We start from the raw sequence: 6,242 nt of genomic DNA on the forward strand, positions 1-6,242 counted from the left end.
TGGCCAGAGGCCCTGGCTTAATTTAATTTAATTTTTTATTTTGTTACTCCACATGCTAGGATGAGCCTCACACATGAATGAACCCGCAGAGAAACCCAGGTCTATGGGACCCGGGGCTATGATCTCCAAGCCTGCTCAGATCGGGACTGAACCTCCTCCACCCAGATCCCCCATCTTCCAGTAGCTAGACAGTTATACCCACCAACTGCCATGTAACCTAATCAACGGCCAATATCCAGAGACTAAAATAAAGCTCCCAGAAGTATGCGGCCACATATGTGGCTGCGCGACCTCTTATTGTCTAGTTCTCGGTCTCAGAGAACCCAGCAGGCTACCGAGAGTATCTTGCCCGCATATATGCCTGACTGGGAACACCTGTAAAAGGTGATTAGAGGCTGCTCCAAAAGCCTCCATCCCTCTCGGAGAGCCCAGCAAGCTACCGAGAGTATCCTGCCCGCGCAGTAGAGCCTGGCAAGCTACCCGTGGCGTACTTGATATGCCAAAAACAGTAACAATGATGGTCTTCATTCCCTTGACCCTGAAAGATCCCCCAATATGCCATCAGGCTACACTAGCTCTTGACAGGGACGAATGAAGATGTTACTGGTGCCCGCTTGAGCAAATCGATAAACAACGGGGTGATAGTAATAGTAATTTTGTTACTTTGGGGCCTCACTCAGCAGGCTTAATCCTGGCTCTGTGTTCAGGGGACCATATGGAGTGCCAGAGATTGAATTTGGGTTGCCGTAGGCAAGGCAAATGCCGTACGCATTGTACCATCTCCCTGGCCCCAGAGAGCTTCTCTTTAAACAGCCGCAATCTGGGCTGGGGACGTGGCTTCATGGGAGAGTATATGCCCAGTGTGCCTGACACTCTCTGAGTTTGAGCCTTGGCACAAAAAAAAAAAAAAAAGCCAAAAACCAAAAACCAAACAAACCGAAAAAAGTCACAACGTGAGTTGCTGGGTTTAGGGTTTCAACTTCGTTCTATGGGGTCAGTGAGGAGGAGGTGGGCATGGGCATGGAATGAACCAGGGGTATCCAGATCCCAGTGAGAAGATGCTTTGGCTGACTGTGGGACTTCATGGTTTAGAGTTTCAACTTACTGAACCTGGGAAAGAGAGAGACTCATAGCTTCCTGGTCATGCAGGCAGATAGACAGGGAAGGCCCCTTCCCAAGGCAATGGCAAAAGCCAGCCTCTCAGAAGAAAACAGGTAAAAACAAAAACTAAGGCCTGATAAGACCCTCCCCTGGCTCCAGCAACAGACCCAAAGGAGCTTCTACAGGAACAAAAGGCCGGGAATAGAATTTCAAAGAAAACCATCACCATTCCCAACACCCCTGGTAAAATCGCCTTAGCCATGAACTCTTACCTAGGTAGAAGCCCATGTGGGGGCAGGTTGGAGAAACCCTACAAGGGCCACCTTGACCAAAGGGAGAGCGTGCATATGCTGCCTGAGCCCATGTGCTGCCTGCGCCCATGTGGTCCAGCACATGTGGTGCCTGAGCATATGTGTTGCCTGCATCTCCCCTCTCGAGATGTGTACTTTCATGCTTTCCTGTCTAATGCTGGGTTGTGTGTAGGGGTTCTCTCTCCATCCTTGGAGGAGCCCGGGTTCTCTCTTGAGCGTTACTCTCCACTCTCTTCCACCTTCTCTCCCTCCTTCCCTTCAAAACCTCCAAATAAAAACGATATCATTTCACTGCTCAGAAATTCCTTTCTGCGAGGTGAGACAAGAACCCAGTAACCCTAGGTCCCGGGTGGCAGAGGTGGATCGGGAGAAAGTGACTGTCTTTCTCCACCCTACTTCACGTGAGCCACCCGTGGGGCCCACCGACATCCCTGGGTCTGGATCTCTGGAGGAGATGGGGGTGTTGAATGCCTCAGGCCCGCTCCCCAGGGCCACACCCCAAGGAAGGGCCAGCTTTGGCCCTGGGCCCTGGCTCTGTGGCAGCCCCGCCCACCAGGGTGGGTCCCAGAGGCTTATCAAGTAGGAAACATTCCTGCTTTCCAGAAACTCCCTTCTGGATGGGTAAGCTTGGGCAAATCCCTCCTGGGCCTGATGGGGCTTGATGGGCAGCTCGGGGGTGGAGGGGGTGTTGGGGGGGGTGTGGAGCCACGCTCGAAAGCAGGGTGCCAGGAAGGCATCCTGGATTTTGGGGGTCCCTATGCTACCTCTCTGGGTACCCGGTCTAGCCCCTCCACCTTCTACTTTCTGCTTTCCTCCTCTGTGAGAGGAGGGGTTAGACAAAAATCTCTTAGGGCCCAGCCCTGCCGTCCTGATTTAGCCTTCTGAAGCTGGGACTTAGCAAGTTGGGGGCATGAGGACAGAGGATGGGGTGATGCCATCTCCTGCTCCTGGGAATCTGTTGGTGGGAGTGCAGTGAGGAAGAGGGTGCTCCTAAGAGATCACAACAAAAAAATTTTTTTTTTTAAGTTAAGGAACCAGAGTGAGAGACTGAAGCGATAGCACAGCGGGTAGGGTGTTTGCCTTGTATGTGACCCACCCGGGTTCGATTCTCAACATCCCATATGGTCCCCTGAGCACCGCCAGGAGTGATTCCTGAGTGCATGAGCCAGGAGTAACCCCTGTGCATTGCCGGATGTGACCCAAAAAGCAAAAAAGGAACCAGAGTGGTAGTATAGGGGATAGGGTGCTTGCCTAGCATGTGGCTGACCGGGGTTCAATCCCTGATACCCCGTATGGTCCCCCAAGTCTGCCAGGAGTACAGAGCCAGGAGTAAGTCCCAAAACAAAACAAAAAGTTAAAAAATTATTAAGTCATTGTAATTGATAAAGTTTTTCAGAAGGTCCCCTCCAGCCTCCTTCCCGACTATAGTCTGCCTATCATCTTGTCTGTCACATCAGTGGAGGGACCACCTGGGCTGGGTTGCTTGTCCTGCTGTGCCCCAGGATTCTGCAAGGAAACAGAAAGAGGGGGTGATCCTCTGAGCTAACCGCCTCCTCCGAACATGCCTTCCTCTGTTTCTTTCTTTTTGTTTTTCCTGCTTTTTGGATCACACCCCGACGATGCACAGGGGTTACTCCTGGCTCTGCACTCAGAAATTACTTCTGGTGGTACTCGGGGAACCCTATGGGTCTGCCGCGTGCAAGGCAAACGCCCTACTTGCTGTGATAACGCTCCAGCCTCTTCCTCTGTTTCTTGACATTGGTTTGGAGGCCACAACTGGCAGTGCTTGGAGGCCACTGCCAGTGTGGTGCTTGGGGGTCACTCCTGGTGACGCTTGGCTGACCCTGTGGTACCAGGGATCAGAAATGGGGGTTCCTGATGCCAAGCATGCACTGAGGCCCTTTGAGCCCTTTCCCTTGGCCCTTGCTTCTATTCTTGTTAGGATACCATCCTGGGTGCGACACAGTGTGTGTGTGTATCTGTGTGTGTGTGTGTGTGTGTGTGTGTGTGTGTGGCTGTAGAGAGATGTGAATGAGGCTGTGAGACTTCCTAAGCTGAGGCAGGAGACAATATGTGACTTGGATCTCCCAGGCTAGATGCTGTTCATTGGAGCAGGTGGCCACGAGGCAAGCACATTGCCTGCCCCAGGGCCATGAGGGCTTCGGGAGGCAAGCCGGCTGCTGAGCCACCACCAGTGGCCTCTGTCACTAGTTCCCTTGCACCGACAGGACAGCAGGACCCAGAGGACTCCAGAACCGTGGCCTCCAACCATTGTTGGTGATGATTTGCCTTTCTTTATTCCAATTCCTGACCCAGGACCCCTGAAACCCCCAGATTCATTAGGTGATAAGGAGTGACCTGCTGTTCTGTGAAAGGGACCCGGTGGTGGGAGTGGGGCAGCCAACCATGTGATGTTGTGACCATCCAGGACCCTTAAAGGGGCCAGAGCTTGGGATGGTTCTCCATTGGCTCAGGAGTTAACCCGGCATGCCTGTCAGATGCACACTACCATTGAATCCCCCAGAAGACAAGCCCTGAGTGCCCCTTTGCCATGGCCTTGTGGAGGGGCTGGGAGAATGGTGGTTGCAGGGGCCAGGAAGCTATGAACCCTTTGCCCCGAACTTCCCTGGGCAGCTCTTCTTCCATCGGAGTCTCCTCCCATCATTTCTTTTTTTAGGGGGAGATGGAAGGCAGTACTCAGGGAATGTTTTTGCCTCTGTGCTCAGGGGACCAGAGGCCTAGGAGGGGACCTGGGTCAGCCTCAGGCAAGACAAGTGCTTCACCTCCTATCTTATCTTCCTGACCTGGAGTTATATCCTTTGATGATAAACCAGATTATATGTGAAATCTAGAAAATCTAAGATCTGTCAGAGGCCTCCCAACCAATGCTCAGGGATGCCTGGAGCAACTCTGGGCCAACGGGCTTGGATGGTTCAATGTAGGGCCTGGGCAGGGAAGAATCTCCAGACCACAGTCTCCAACCAATGTTTGTGGCGATCCATCTTAATTTTATCTTTTTGCTTTTATTGAGTCATACCCGGCCATGCATAAGGGTTATTCTTGGCTCTGCATTCAGAAATTACTTCTGGCAGTGCTCGGGGGACCATGTGGGATGCTGGGAATCGAGCCTGGGTCAGCTGCATGCAAGGCAAACATCCTCCTCACTGTACTATTGCTCCAGTCCCGTGATCCATCTTTATTCCACTTTCTGACCCAGCAGACCTGAGGGTGGACACGACATCATGTGGGGCTGGGGGTCGAACTCAGGCCACAAGCATCCAGGGCATGTGCTCTTTGAACTAGCTCCCCGCCCTCATCCTCAAAAATCTACTAAACTAAGTGTTTATATTCTGTGAGCTGCTCTAGCAAAGTAATTCAACCTAAGGAGGTGCGTCCTAGAAGCCCCTAATCTGTTGCTGGCTGCTCAGACACACAGGTGATGGTCTGCTTCCATGACTGCTCTGAAGAGCACATGTGCATGTGTGTGTGTGTGTGTGTGTGTGTGTGTGTGTGTGTGTGTGTGCATCTGTGTGTTTTGGGGTCGGGGGTGTCAAGTCCTACAACTTGGGCCATGGTGGGCTTTCTGGGTACAGTGCCAGAATTCCGTGGGGTGGGCTGTGTGGGACACCAGCCCTCCACCTTGGGTTTTGAGATCAGCCCCTTGACTCTGCCTTGGAATCTTCCCAGTTGAGATCCAGACATCCTACATCAGAGCTGCCGTTCCCAGCCCTGTCCTTACCCCAGGCCCTAGGAAGGCAGGTGTGTAAGAAATGGCCTCTTCCACTCTCCTGCATTCGGGGTGATTGGTTGCGGCGTTGGACTGTCTGGAACAAGGTCTGAAGAGTGGCTGTGCTTGGGGAGAGTTTAGCCCCAGTGGGTGTCAGAGTCTGCTTCCAGGTCTTTTTCGAACTTCCTGGTTTGGAGGCCTGAGAGATAGCACAGTGGGTTGAGCTTTGCCTTGCAAGTGGCCAACAGGAGGTCGATCGCTGGCACTCCATATGGTCCCCTGACTCAGCCAGGAGTGATGTGATTCCTGAACCAGGAGTAAACCCTAAGCACTGCTGGGTGTGGCCCCCAAACAGAAACAAACAAAACCAGAAACAAAACAGCAAACTTCTTGCCTTTGCTATTTGTTTTTTTGGGGGGTTACACCTGACATTGCTCTTGGTAGTTCCCCAGGGACCATATGCGGTGGATACAGGGATGGATACAGGGATCGCTCGGGTTCCAGAATGAGTAGTTTTGTTTTGTTTTTTTTTTTGGCTTTTTGGGTCACACCCGGCGATGCTCAGGGGCTACTCCTGGCTCATGCACTCAGGAGTTACCCCAGGCGGTGCTCAGGGGACCATATGGGATGCTGGGAATCAAACCCGGGTTGGCCGCGTGCAAGGCAAACGCCCTACCCGCTGTGCTATCTCTCCAGCCCCAGAATGAGTAGTTTTTAACAAAAAATTTAATTTATTTTTTTTTCCAATTTCCCCCTTACACTTTATATAAGCACTGCGGTTTACCAAGTTGCTCATGATGATTCATTATAAGCATTCAATATTCCAACACCAACCCCACCGCGTTACACCTTCCCTCCACCATTGTCTCCAATTTTCCAGAATGACTAGCTTTAGGTGAGAGGTTGATTCATTCTCCCTCAGCACTAACTCCCCGCTTCCTCTTCCCACCCCCTACCCCCACCTCTGCCCCAAGCAAGGGCAGCTTCTGGTCATGAGACAATACACCAGGTAGGGCATTTGCCTTTTACATGACTGACCCAGTATCCCATATAATCCCCCCACCCCCACTCCACAGCACTGCCGGGATAATTCCTGAGCACAG

The sequence above is a fragment of the Sorex fumeus genome, unplaced genomic scaffold, assembly GCF_029834395.1.
Source record: "Sorex fumeus unplaced genomic scaffold, SorFum_2.1 ptg000007l, whole genome shotgun sequence".
NCBI lineage: Eukaryota > Metazoa > Chordata > Mammalia > Eulipotyphla > Soricidae > Sorex > Sorex fumeus.